This window comes from Acanthisitta chloris, unplaced genomic scaffold (assembly GCF_000695815.1).
Source record: "Acanthisitta chloris isolate BGI_N310 unplaced genomic scaffold, ASM69581v1 scaffold6670, whole genome shotgun sequence".
Taxonomy (NCBI): Eukaryota; Metazoa; Chordata; class Aves; order Passeriformes; family Acanthisittidae; genus Acanthisitta; species Acanthisitta chloris.
This window is the reverse complement of record NW_008650222.1, coordinates 151,963-167,327: the sequence shown is the minus strand read 5'-3', so window position 1 is coordinate 167,327 and position 15,365 is coordinate 151,963.

The following is a 15,365-nucleotide window of genomic DNA, read 5'->3' as shown; positions in this document are numbered from 1 at the left end:
GATGGACAGGAGCCATACAGATGACAGCCAGGAATGAGACTGAGGACATCCTTGTGCCTCATCCTTGTTACCACAGGCTCCATCCATAACACTACTGTCTGTTCAAAACATCCTTTAAAAATCCTATGTATTGTTCATAATTTTTACATCGGGGGACTCTCCTGGGAAAACTCCCATTATGCTTCTGGAGGTAAGGAATTACTGTAAGTGCTTCAAGATTATTAATGGTATAAACATCTCAGTTGTGCAAACCCATGAATATTCACCCACATGAAGTTGGGCTTTTGTTAGATTCAGCTACTGATTAAGGTGTTGGACAAAGTAAGCATTCTCTAGGATACTTCTCATGTGTATTCAGGGGCTAAATGATAACGTGCATTGTTGCTGTATTTACAAATATTGATTTCAATATATACGGGAAATTATGTTGTTCAAAACATAAAAGCAAAAGTGATAATGATTTTGTGGTTATCTGGTTGAAATATGCTGGTAGAAAGAGCTGGAAAATGTTCTGGGGGTTGGTCTCTGCTTGTCTGCTGTTTAAGGGGAAATAGTGGAGGATGTGAGGCCAATCTGATCCTACAGAGCATCTAAAGAGATGTTGGTGGTCTACTGTAGAGTGTGTTCTGGTTAACTTAACAAAAATGCTCATTGCAAGCAGTGATACCATGAACCTGTCAAACAAGAAGGAGACTCCTTTGCCCAACTGGTGATCAGACATTATAACAGCCAACATCCTCTGCTTCAACACAATTTATTCACAGCACAATCTGCAAATCCTCTGTGCTGCCATAAAGAACCACCAAGTGATAAAGAGCTTTGGAAAGACTGAGCAAGGTGTGCTGAGCCTTTTGGGGCCTCTCCTCACTGCTCACCAGTACCTGGGCAGCAGCAAATCTGGGCACTGCAGAGCCTGGGCTGTGCTCCAGCTCAGCCCTTGCTGGCACCCTACGCCACACAGGAGTGAGAAGTGGAGCCAAAGCTAACGCATTAGCGCAGAATCCTGGCAGCTGGTTCTCTTTATTGCAACAGAGATATTTAAAAAATACTTTTGTCCTTGTTCACTAGGATGCTGACAACAAAGCAGGGAATTTACAGAAGCATCCTATGCAGATTAATGACAGGTTAAATGTTATTTTTATTACAGCCACATTAGTGTGATTAGAGAAGTTGGTCACAGTGCAAGAGGCATTTTCTGTCCTCTTTCAGTTCTCTATTACTGAAGATGTTAGTCCAAAAACAAACCCACTCCTCCTTCCCAAGATCTTACTCACATCTTTCATTCTCCTTCCCTGCTGCAGACTGTGAGCCTTCAGCTTGCTAGCATGCTTCAGATAATTTTTAAAACCTCATCAGATGGTAGCTGTGGATAGTTAATGCCCACAGATGTATTTTTAAAACATCATCAGATGGTAGCCCTGGATAGTGAACACCCATGGATGTATTTTCTGTGCATAAGTTTCCCAGCACAGGCACTGCCTTCCTCACTACACACCAACTAAATACAGAAATCTTCACCTGTTAGAGTGTCCCATGATATAATCAGGTCAGAGCAGCTTTTGAGCACTGTCCTGTGTAGTCATGCACGATGCTTCCCATCCCTAAAGCATCTGGAAAATGGACAGAGGATCTCACCATTTCAAAAAAGGGAAAAAAGTCCTCTAAGTCTGAAGGACAGAAAGACAAGGAGTGGGCAAGGGCAATTGGTGCCCAGGGAAATAATCACCCAAACTCAGGAAGCAAGAACCTTGAAGGAAACAGAAATTGAGCTTGGATAATTTTCCAACTCATTAACTGTTGAAATGGAGCAAATTCTACATCTGGACCTGGCTTCATTAAATGGCAAGACTGAGTCACATTGACATCTTACTGCCTAAGCCCATTCCTCTCTAAGCAGACTAGGAAGCCCATCCCTTTGACAGGCAGTTGCTCAGCAGTGATGTCCCATAACTCTCAAGCAGCTCCAGGTTGCCCATCCAAGATTTACCACGAGCCTTTTGAACCCAGCTCTGTTGTTCAAAGCCACAGCAGCCCACATTGCCTCATTCTCTGAAATCCTGGAGGCACAACAGGCATCGTCTGTCTGCACAGAGCTAACAGAACTTGGAAACATTGCTGCTCCTGCTCCTTTATCCCACCAAAATGCTCTGGAAAAGCTGCACTGTGGCAATGCTGGGGAATAAGGAACAACCCCAGAGCACCAGGCTGCAACAGGACAGTTGGCTGTTGAATTGTGCAACACATCAACGTGATTCTGACAGCTCCAAAAATTTGTAGCCAGGAGCACCCAACAAAAATAAATGGAAAAACAATGATAAAATAAATGAAAAGATACACAAATTTGGTTCCTCTCAGTCCATTTTTAGGCACCTACATGCATTGCCCACTTTCCCGCTGGGACAGACAGGGTTTGAGTTGCAAGGAACTGAGATCAAGCTCAGCAGGATGCCCACACATTTCAGCATCCCACACACTTAATACCCATGATTGTTACAACATAGCAACTAGTCTGTAATTAGTACAGACATTGCCAGAGCTGCCTTTGTATTACTTATGAGTCATGCTACTAAAATATTCCTTATTCATTATCCAAGACCTTTTCATTTCAGTGCCAGCCATTACCATGTTTCAGTCTACACAGGACTCTCTGTCAGGCTTGTCAAAGCCAAGTGCCATCTGATAGGGATCTTCATATTTAAGTTGATAAAGAGTTACTTTACAAAAGAGTGAGATCAAAAAGGTTCAACTCTGCACAAAAGAAGAAAGAAAAACTTAAATGCGCCTCAAAGTAAGGGATTTTCTCCTTGTTGCTTCTCCAGGCTCACATCTACAGTTAGAAGGACTACTTTCAAGCTTGGCTTAAGTTGTTTTGTCAGTTAATTAAATATTTGTATTTTAATGCCTTTCTAGCTAACCAGAGAGGAAAAAAGGCTCATGAAAAACTCAAACTGAATAGGAAACTTTTTTAAATTTTTAATATAGTGTATGGAACAGAAAGGGGAAGATGTAGCTGAAATGTATTATGACAAGCAAATAAAAGTAATATCAGAAAATTCCTCTGGGCAGATTCTGTTCTAGGCCACTAGTACTTACTAAGATTTATTTTTTTATTCACTGTGTTATTAAATCACTGGGTTGGAAAGTCCTTGGGTCATTTCAAACCACTGTCTCATTGATTTCTTATTCCTAAAGCATCCTTAATATAGGATTGTCATTAGAGCTGATGACAACCGTCCCCTGATTTCCCTCAGCAGTGAGCTAATTCTCTAAATGTTCTTGCTGCTGAAGAAGAACACTGACAGATTATTTCAGGCCTCAAGATCAGGTTTGTAAATAAATGGGTAGGTTAAAAAATAATTATATGACAACATCAGAAAAGTTTCTATAAAAAACACAGTAGAAAATTAGTGCCTTGGCTTGCAGTTTCCCAGTCGCTTGCAGGCAGTTGGATGCAGGGAGCAAACTGGGATGCAGCGTGGCAGGAGAGCATCCTGCTGCACAGCAGGGCCCTTGGGTGCTCAGCTACTGCTGTGTTAAACACTGCACATTTTGGTGCTTTGGATTGTGTCATTTCTTACTGCTGCAGACAGAAGTGTCTCCCCTGAGTCTAATATCTTAAGGGAATGGTGTTTCTCTCTTCAGTTAATTTCACAATCTCGTGTTCTGTGTTTCTAAAATTCTTTAAAGTTTTTCTTGATTGTTGCTGTTCTTTTCAGATTTAGCTCTATACTTTGAAGACATGGTTTTACCAAAACGTGGACTTCATTGCTTTATATTCTGGAAAATACACTCTCAAACATTTGTCCTTCTGACATCAAAAGAGTGGCTTCAATTTATTTCTGAAGTTTCTTGACTCCTGTTCCAATGAGCATACCACATTTGCCCCGCACACAGAAACCTCCGCACTTTCCTGTTTGGTACATATGACTAGTTAATGTACTATAACTTTAATCCTCTGCTTCTGTTTTCTACTCCTTTTTACTCCTTACTGATTTACTTAGCAGTTCTCTTTAGCCTTTGGAAAACTGTTATATCTTCCAAGAGGAACCACTCTCCCTCCTAGATGTGCACCTGAGCTGGAGCATTTTTCCTGAACCATGCAAGCATGGGAGAGAGGAAAAGACTAACCCTGGTACTTGTTGGTGCAACACTGAACCAGTGTAACAGATTACTAATGCTAGTGGTGCCTGAGACAGGCCTGTAAAAAGTGTTTATCTGTGTCAAAGGAAATCAAACTGGAGTAAAGAATAATCTTTGAACTATTCATCTGAGCAATCTGATCATTTCCCAGTTAGAAAGGACATGACAGAAGTGCAGTACTTAATGCTATCAAGAAGACAGAAAGAAAACTTAAAAGGCAGAAATCTAGAAATAAAATTAAATTTCTATTTTTAAGCTGAATCCATTTTTTTCTATGTCGTCTATATTCTTCCTTTCAGTAAAATCCCTGGGTGCATCCATTTCTGAAAGCACAAAGAATGTACTTACTGCCTTTATGGAGAAACCAAAGTCTGTGGTATCATTTCCTGCAAGAATTACAGACCTGGAAAAATGTGTACACATCTGTATGGGGGATGGCACCAGCTCCTTCTCCCAGACCAAAACCCAGTAGTGTTTCTCACCTCATCCCCTCCTGGGACCAGTCTCTTCACTGCTGAGAACTAATTGCTGCATTGGCACAAGGAGTCACAGGACCAAAGCAACTGGAATGAACCACCAGACAGGGAGCCAAAAAAGTGCTGGTTTTACTCAGTTTTTTCCTCTCCCTTTTGCTAATGCTTTTGACCAATACTAAAACCCCATGGGAAAAAAGACACAGTGGTCTGGTTAGGGCATCATTTGGCTTGAGCAAAGAGAGGTAGGTGACCAAGAGGTTCATCTGTAGGAATGATCACAGCTGCTGTTTCCAAATCACGGCCAAAGGAGTTTAAAGTAATGGAAAATAACACAAAACTACTTCTGGGAGCCTGAATAAGCTTCTCTGTAGCACTAACAGACTCTAAATTGTAAATTTCTTCATTAACTCATCTTCCTACAGAAGAAATGGGGTTTCAGAGGGAATTCAGAAATCATTTCTTCCACATGAAAAATTTGTGCACTTAATTCGTTGCAGTAAACCACTGTTCTGAATGCTGAGGAGCTTTGTGTTAGTCAGATGATGAAACAGCATCTGCCTTAACTGCTTTTCCCCCCACTTAACTAGTAAAATATTTCCATTTCAGTGATGAGATGAAAAGCACAGTGGAGAAAATCACAGGAGAAAAGAAATGCCCAGTTTTCTAACCAGAGCTTTAAGAGAGAAATAGCTGATATTGCCAGATTCAGCACAAAAGAAGATGATGGAGAATTCTTTTACAAAACATTTACAATGAACAAAGACAGTGAAAGTGTTTTGGAGCAGCACACAGCACACAAGTGGGATTTCAAAGTAGCACAGGGGACTTACAGATAGAGATACATCTCTTTCATTACCAAAACTGTTAGACTTGTCTTGGATCTAAAAACAAACACTGAAAATGGAAGGATTTACGGACTTGGGAGTCTAAAATCTGAGTCTGGTTTCCATAGATTTCCAGTATTCAGAAGAAGGTAATTGGAATCTACAGCCTTATAGCTGTGCCTAACATTGGCTCTGTGCACTGATAGCATCTAACCCATTGAAACTCCCTCCAGTAACACATGAAATATGCAGCCTGTGTAGATGTGACAGTGTCACTGCAGGACAGTGGGAGCTCAGTCATTACACTTCTGGTTCAGCACAAGGCATATTAAGGGCCTTGGCCTTTTTTCATTAGACAATGCCCTAGATAACTGGGTTTTAGAGCTGCTCACTTCACGTAGAGAATATGCCTTTTTGAAAACAAATCCTGACTAATATATTATTAAATACCTTTTCCAAATGCTCCTTCTTTTTTTCCCTCCCTCCGAACACTCAGTTCTCACATATTATGGCCAACACCTTACTGCATATAAAAATGCATTGCTGAATTTGAAGTGAAATCATAAGAGTTTTAATTGCTCAGTCTTCTCACTTCACGTAGAGAATATGCCTTTTTGAAAACAAATCCTGACTAATATATTATTAAATACCTTTTCCAAATGCTCCTTCTTTTTTTCCCTCCCTCCGAACACTCAGTTCTCACATATTATGGCCAACACCTTACTGCATATAAAAATGCATTGCTGAATTTGAAGTGAAATCATAAGAGTTTTAATTGCTCAGTCTTGGGAGGCCCTAGCCTGCAGCAGGTATGCATTCAAGGATTCAGCCTCTGGATTAATCCCATGGCTCAATGGATGGATCCAAGCTTCAAGTTGAAGAGGCTTGGAATACCAAGGTCACTGAGCCCAGAAATCCTTATGGTTAGCACTGGGCTCTCCCCACAGATGTTTTTCCTGCCAGGGTTTTTGCTGCAGTCCCCTTCCCTGCCTGAAGAGCAGTGTTCAGTGTGTAATTGCCCTCCTGCTGCTGTGCCGTGTGTAAGGGACCTGCAGACCAAAACTGCCAGGAATAACTTATTATTGTGCCAAGGCTTTAAGAGCTGAGAAAATGGATGACTGTGGAGCGTATTTCTTTTTCTTGTAACATATTGGCAGAGATCTTAGCACAGAAAAGACATCATTCCCAAAATGATCAGAAGGGACAATCGCTATTCATTATTTATTCTTCATGCTTAACACGATGTTTTGGGCTTAGTCACAGAGTGGCAAACTCTCTTGGCATTGCACATGTTGTTTAAGTCTTCTCCCTAGTGCATGTAACACGTGGAATTGGAGACAGCATTTCCAAATGTTCACATATTAAAACTGGGATATAGAGGCACAGTGAATATTAATGTGAGGGAGCCCTGACTGTATCCCCTGCCACTCTGGGGGATTTTCCAGAGCCTTTCTCTACTCTTCAATGTTTTATCTTGCTGGGTGATAGTGTCTCAATGAGGTGCTTTGTACAATTCTCTAGAGGAATTAACTTTTTCCTCATAGGAAAGTAGTCATAGATATCGGAAAAAGTAGGGTACAGGTTTGTAGCTCTGCTATCTGCCTTAGCAGCTACAAATAACTCCAGGACAAATCGTGAAGGGAGATGGATGTATATCTATAAATGGAAAAAAAAGCAGAAAGCAACATTTGTCAGAACTTTTTGCTGTAATTAGCAAAATGTTGTTAAAAACTGGTTACCAAACATACCCATCTGATGGCTCTAATTTCAAAACACCATCCTGGTTATACCCTGCATGCTCTGCTCAGCAGCCATCTCAAAGGATCCAGGATTTTCTCTGTAAGGAGAAATCAGGACAGGCCAATTCATTTACCAGCATGCTACAAGCTTTGCCGTGATCAAATTGCATCTACCCGTCAGAGTTGCTAGAGTTACAGAAAGCACAAGATACTGTCAGGGAAGAAAATATGTCCCTAGGAAAAAAGTTGCAGAAGTGATCTTGTTGGAAATAGCTGAGCAGCATGGATAATGAGAGTCCTCCTGAAATGTCAGCAGGTTCATAGGGTCTCTCAGGCCAATGCTGGGACAGTTCAGCCTCCTCTTGCCATTTAAATGTTATCACAACAATTCCTGTAAGTTTCTAAATTGAAAAAATAATGAGCAGTACATAGAAATTAATCACAGGCTTGTACTGGGAAAGCAGTTAGACAAAATATAAAGGACCTTTGCAGTGTCACAGAGATAGTTTTGACATAGTACTGACTAGTGGGAAGGGTTTATGTTTGTCTCTGCTCTGCTGCCAGCCTAGTCAGACCAGCACCATTAATAAAGAATATTTACTCTATCTGGCTTTGAGCTTGCAAATGTGTATGCAGCTCAAGTCAGGGCAGAAATAAAAAACCAGTTGTCCCCACTCTGGTCCTCACAGGTCTCAGGAAAGGAATGACACCAACTTTTAGGAAATATTGTTTCAAATCCTGACCAAGAGACCCACGTGAATGGGTTGAGCCCACGCTGAGCACTGTTTCACCCACCTTTGCTAAGTTGTGCCTATGGAGAGAGCACCTGCTGTAGGGCCCTGCCCAGCTGTGCCTGTAGAGAGTAGCACTAACCTCAGCATGGCCCTGGAGGAATGGGATGCCTGTGTGACCAACTCCACCTTCCTTGCTGTCCCTGTGCTGGATCAGTCCCACTTGGGCACTCCCAGGCATGCATACTGGCTTAAACTGCCTGTGCATGAAATTCCCAACAGAGATGATGTTTTCTTTTATTTTATTTCCTTAAACCACTGCTAAGACTGGTTTTATCAAGTACCTTTCTAGTCCAATAAAATACTGTTGTCACTTATGAAGGAAAGCCAGATGCACAGCAGATGAAGCTGTCCAGGAGAGCACTGGTGACAGCACTGCAGATGCACTTAGATGCGATCAATTTATGATAACAATGCTGAGCAAGGGAGCAGATGTGCCAATCTTCCAGCTCAGGTTTGGATACTGCATCTCCTGACACCTTTAATCCTCCTTTTCTCTGCCACTTTTAGCTCTGAATTTAGCCTGTCACCACACTGAGGGTTATCCAGCACAGACAGCAGCCTCACCTTCCCCAACATGGACCAACAGTGAAGGGCAAATGATGCTCATGTAGGCAGGCTCCTGCCATGCTTTGACAGTGAAAAGCTTCATGCTTTCTTGCTGGCAGCCCTGAGACAGTTTGTTCTTGCCTCTGTGTTGGGCTGGATGTCAGTTTGCATGACTACAAGGACCAGCTTCCTGCAGAAAAACAGGTACCATGCTGGTTTTCTCAAAGTGTTCCTAAGTGGTCTTTCATACAAAATATAAATTACTTAGCCCACTGCTTCCCTGACAAATACCTTTTCTAGCATTCTTATTGGACAGCTTTAAATATATCACTTGGTACTGTACATGTTAAGCATGCAGGTGTTCAGTCATCCCCAGAACATCCTCCATCATGCATCAAGGTGACTTGGGAAGACAAACACCACCACTCTGAACATCCCCACTTCCTTCTTCTTCCCCAGCTTTATGCCAGGAACATGACATCGTATGGTCTGGGTTGTCCCTTGGGTCAGTTGGGGTCAGCTGTCCCGGTGTGTCCTCTCTCAGCTCCTTGTGCACCCCCAAGCCACTCACTGGTGGGATGAAGAGCAGAAAAGGTCTTCAGTCTGTGCAAGCCCTGCTGAGTAATAACTAAAACATCCCTGTATTATCAACACTGTTTCCAGCACAAATCCAAAATGCAGCCCCATACCTCAGCTACTGCTGAGAAAATTAACTCTACCCCAGCCAAAACTGGCACACAGTGGTAAAATTAAAAGCAAAAAACACTGTGCTTGTGAATTATGTAATTTAGACTGTCTCGAGTCAAATTTGAAAAAGCAACTCAATAGGCCACATCATGCCTTTGGGATTTTTGCCTAGTGAGGGTTTCTAGCCCCAAGAGCTGCCCCACACACCTTCCTTGTCAGGGTCACACTCACTTGCTCTTCATCAGTCTGGTGTAGATGTCTCTGCTTCTTATTTCATTCCCCTAAACAACTGGAAAAGGATTTTTCTCATCGAGAAACTTAAACACAACACCTCCAAATTTCACTGGGCTCAAAGGAGTCCCAGGCTACATGACACTTGCTGGGATAAAAACACCAGCAGGATACTCTGACTCCATCTCCCTGCACATTTGGCTATAGCTCTATCACTTGAGATTTTCCAAACACAGGGCTGTGATGTAGTCCCTTTCCATGCTTCCTGTCTTTCCACATTCATTGATTCATTGAACTAAACCACCAGGCACCAACACCTTGATAAAAATTTCAGTCAACTCCTGAAGACAAAGAATCACCAATGCCATGAAGGGGATTTCATGTCCTTCATCATAATTTCTGAAGATGAAGGTGAGTTGCCTGTTTAGATAGGTAATGTTATGGAGTTACACATAGTTTATAACCCTTTGATAGCTGCTCCAACAGTGTCACATCATGAAGTCAAAGATTATTTTGGTTGTTGCATTATTTACACTAGTTCTAAGCATAGGAAGAAGAAAAAAAATGCCTGGTTTGCACATCACTAGCTATTAGGCTATGTCTGGTTACATCACATCAGTTGACATCATGCAAACCAATGCAAGCAGATAAATTGTGACACAAATGCCACTTTCCATCAGATTTTAAAGGAGTTGGCAACTTTTACACCAGGGATGAAAAATCCCAATTTCAACCATCATACCTGTAAGTCTTTAGGACAAAGCAATGATAAGCCACCAACTGCAAACCACATCTTCCTATTATAATGGTGCATCTTTATCTTATAAAATGATCATTTTTGCTCTCTGTTATGTTCCTATTCCTTCCCAAAAGTCATTCAAACATGATGAGGACTAACCAAGACCAAGCATGCATCAGCAGGGAATTCATCTACTAAAAAATGGGTAAAACATAGAGCCTGTCTCAAAAAACCCCCACCAAAATCAATAGCAACCTTCCTATTGATTCAAACAGGAAAGAGATGCCTCAATAAATATTTTTACCATGCAACTAATTTCCAATTAGAAGGAAAAGCATAGGGTTTTTTGCAGGCCAGAGGGGAAAAAGTACAGCAAATTTTACATAACAGAGCAGCCAGATTACAAAGGAGAGGCAGCACTCAGGTGATATATCAAGTGCTAATTCCATGTTGGATTTTTCAATATTTTCTTCATTTTCCACTCATACAGAAATTTTACACTGAGAACAAGGCTGACATTTGCTCCAGCAACAGGACCATGGGTCATGTCCACGGCCCTCCAAGCAGCACCTGGGAGAGAACACATGGTACTGGGGCATCACAGAGCCCACTGGACACGTGCCCCCTCCTCACCCTGGTTCTGGAGCAGAAAACAACTCTGGACCTTTGGAGCTCCTGTACATGTGACTTCCAAGTCAGTATTTCCAGGGCCACATCATGTAGGAGACATAGAGAATCCTGACAGTCCTCTGCAAGGATTTTCCTTAGCTGCAGCTGCAGCTCATATCAATTACTTTCAGCAACCTGAGGGTGTTTATCATGCAGTGCCTGAGTGGGATTCTGCCTGTACAGTAGATTATTTTCAGGAGACTGGAAACTCCCGTGCCACACTAATAAGATAATGATCTCATAGCACAGTTGGTTAATAACTTTTATTACAGAAAGAAGACAAGTCAAAACTACAGAATTGCAGCCCAGCAAGGGGAAGAAAAGAGAAAATGGCCAGCATCAGCACTGGCTGCAGTCCTCACACATCACCTGCTCACCAGCACACAAATCACCTGCACACTGCAGCAGTGAGCCACAGCAGCATGGGAGGGCATGAGCTCCCCAAAATACATCATCTGGATGGTTTTCTTACATGCTGATTTTCCGCCTCTCACAATATCATTTATAGATCTGAAAAATTTCCCTTCCCTGGGTTGTGTGCCTCATAGTGAAAGGAAAAGGACAGGTATCCCTGCAGGGACTAGGATGCTGAGCAGTGAGCTGCAAGTGCTTGTCAAGGGTGACAGGAATTAAAAGGGCACTGTCCAAGTCATGTGGTTCCCTATAAACCTTCAGTCACCTCCTCCTTGGCTTTCTATCCATCACATAACAATGCTTTGAAAGGAGTTGTGTCTAGCACCCCCCTGCATACTGAATCTTGCTCTGCCATGCTGTTCATTTTGCTATGAATCTTCCCTTTCTACCTGGCAAGAGCAAAGGCTCATCTTGTACTGGTTTCCTTTTTTTTTTTAAAGGCTCTAATAGCTCCACTCCTCAGCCCAGTTCTGGGGGCAGAGAGCTCACACAGGGAGATGCTGGGGGCAGAGGTGCCAGTTGATAATTGTTGAAGTAATGTTCAACTAAGATTTTCGGTATATTTCTCCAGGCTTCCTACAGTAGCTGCTGTCAAGGACAGTCTGCACAGAAGAGACACCTCAGTGCAGAGGCCAGAACTGCCCAGTGAGAGTTTGCCTTTTGTACAGAAACTCTGATAAAGGGCAGTTGAACAAATCAGACATTTTTCTCTGAAGTGAAAACATTTCCTGCTTATCCTCTTGATTCTTCAGATTGTTATTCAGCATGTGTGCTACACGAGCACCTGCGGATGGACCCAAGCAAGGTATTAATTCAATAATGAATCCAGCAGTTTACCAGTAGACTAAGACTCAAATTGCAAAACAATTCATCTTCAACCCTGTTCATAAGTGGAAAAACAGGTATCTCGAGGCTGGTAACCTTTTAGAAGCACCACAGTGACAGATTCTGCCTGACAGGTTTGATATGAATTTTGCCTGCTGCATAAATATTGATGGGTTTAATGCTCAGCATTGCAGGCTCGATCTTCTTAGCAGGTACATTTCCAGATCTAGAGCTGTGCTGTCTGCAAGGTCCCCCCTGCCCCAGCGTGGCAGGAATGTGCTCAGGGTGTTATTTAGACTTATTATCCCTTGAAAGGAAAAAGTTAATTGACAAGTGTTCGCAAATGTTGTGTACTTGACCGGCTCAGGGGAATTGCCCAATTAGTATTCTCTCAGCCAAGTGGATTCAGGATCATTAAGAGCCCCTGACACATTGCAGAAGGGATGGGGAAGGCACACAAGTAAAAGGGGACTCATGTGTCACATCATGATGGGGGAACGGCTCCACTTCCATATTCTCTCCAGATCCCAGGGAGGTCTCTGTGATCAGGATGAGAAGGAAGCAAAGAAAAGCAGGATTCGACATGGCTGTTTATTTGCACACCTTGATCTTCCTACCAGCTCTTCCAAGCAGGTCTGTGTCCGTGGGGGCTCAGACCCCACCTCCACCAGCCAGACGTGTAATTTATTACTGCTTTTCTTCAATGTCAAAGCTAACTGCACAAAGGACACACAATATTGAGAGAGACCTAACTTTACTGACACTGTGAAGGATTAAGGAAGCAAGACAGGAAAAGAATATTTTAAAAAAATCTGTACATCAGTTTGCTTCTTTTTTCTAGCTTCTGGACAGCTCCTGTTTGTTTATTCCACCTGTACATCCCAGTTCACCTTTAGATAACTTAGCTGATGAAAGTTAACTCTCACTTTTAAAATAAAGAATGTTTTAGCCTAATTGTTTACCTTAATGAGCTGCCCTAAAATTTCTATTTTGAACCAGAGCCACTCTCAGTCCGTCCTGCCAAACCAAATTCTTTGACCCAGTTTCTAAGAATAAATTCCCTCCTGAAAGCAGAACACAGCCACACCAATCCATATTGTCCAGCCTGCTGAAACTGGGGTTTTAGAATGGAAATACGCAGAGCCCTCAGCGACAGTGATGCAAATTAAGCTACTGTATTTTTATTTTTTGCCAAGGCTATTCTGAGATTCTGAGGTCAGTACTTACATGGCTTGGTGACGAGGGAATTAACTGCACAAAGATCAGGTGATATTAGAATAAAAAAACCTCCCTGGGAAAAAAATAGAAACATTCAATAATGTATGAAGCATAGATGTGCCATTGGTTAAAGAGCTGGAATTATATTTTTCTTACTTTTACACTGACAAAATGATACAAGGGGGGGAAAAAAGGACTTTGTGCTGTCTATTAACTAATGTTCTTTGAAAAAATTATGATCAGATCTCTATGCTCGAACTTCTGAAGATGTATTCTATAGAATTATATATCTTGATATCAAATATTAGCTGCCAGTTACCTGCAGCCATGCAGATCATGTCCCCTTGCCTCTCCTTTCTTTTTCAGCTGCAAACCCACATGTCAGGGAGGGTGTGTCACTGTCACCTCTTGCCTGCACGATAAATCAGAGGTAGTTTTGCTACTGAACTGCTGTGCTTAAAGCAAGACTTATGTGTATTAATAAATATAAACTGGCATAGCAGGTCGGTGCTGTAATCCTGCTAGAGCTCTGAGGAAGCTGGATCAGCAATTGTAGCCAGGCAGCAATTGCAACCTGGCACCCAGGATTTATATTTCTGCTCAACACTGGCTAGAGCAAGACTTCTGCTTGAATCTACATTCAGCTAATGTAGATTATGACCCTTTTGTCTCTCCTGGTGATATTATTACACACTGTTTTTCAGGGGAGGTCATTATTGAGGGAGAATACATGATCAGCCTTTCTACAAGGGCTTAATCTTGCAAACTCCTCACTCAGTGAGAGCCTGGGGCACCAGTGCAGAGCAAGGTCTGGCTGCCTTTAGCCAGTGATAAAAGGAGCATCTCAGGGAAGAGCTGTTTGTTGCCACATCCCTAAATCTCTCTGAACAGAGTGGGAGGCTGCAGCAACACAAGTGTAGGTTGTCAAAGAGCAGCAATCTCCACTCTCCCAGCTCAGTACTTGCTTTAGATACAATAACAAATGCAATGCCCAAGTCTGGAAGGATCTGGAGTGATGAGGAATTTGACACCTGGGAATTTGACCCATGGAGAGGAATGGCAGCAGCAGCACTGCAAATACTTACTGCAGAGACCAGGACTCCTGACAAAGCCATTTACCTTTCTGAAGTTGTAAGTACACAAAGCAAATTTTAACAATGTGAACATCTCACGAACATGGATGAAGCATCCTCTGCAGCAGTTTTCCCACCCACACATGCTGGAATGTGGCAGGATGAGGAGCAGGTTGTGTTCCAGCTAACCTGAACTCACCCAATGCCAAGGAGCCCAGCACAGTCACCCAAAAGTACCACCCAGAATAATTTATTATTTACTTGTGCTCTGCCTTGTCTCTTAGAAGTATTTTTTTTTGCTGGAAGTATACAAATACATTTAGTAAAACTGATATATCTTAAGACTGTTTGTTTCAAGAAGAAGACTCTGAATCAAGGCAAAGCTGGGACTTTTATTCTCTTTGATCCAGAAACTGGAATTTGTATATTTCAAACAGAAATATTTAACCATGTACAGATGAGCTAAATGGTGCTAGAAGTTCTCATCTGGCTGTAGCATTATAAGCAAAAATAACTAAAAATTCTTCCTTAATAAACCAAAAAATCACAAAAATTTGAAGGAAAAATAGAACTGTGATTCTATATAGCAGCAAGGATACATTCACAATTTGAAGGAAAGAAAACACCCAACTTATTTGCAGTTTGCCCTTTAAGGGAGAATAATTTTTTTTTGTTTCCAGCTGCAGAGAACAGACCTATTTCCAGTCTATCAAAGAGAGAAACTCAGCACAGACCTGGTCAGCCATGCCATCAATTTCCATTATTAGTTTTTTTCTGAAAGCAGTAAGTTTCTGTGAAATTTTGCTTCCAGATGCTGTCCATGATCCTGTCTGAATTTAGCTGGTAGCAGCATCAGTGCTTGATGGAAGACCTCAGCAGCACTCCTGAGGACTTACATTTCCTCCAACCAGAGCTACTCACCACTTCCCAGCCAGAGAAGAGCTTTCCTGGCATATGGGACTGGCATGATGCTACAGCTGAAGTACTGCA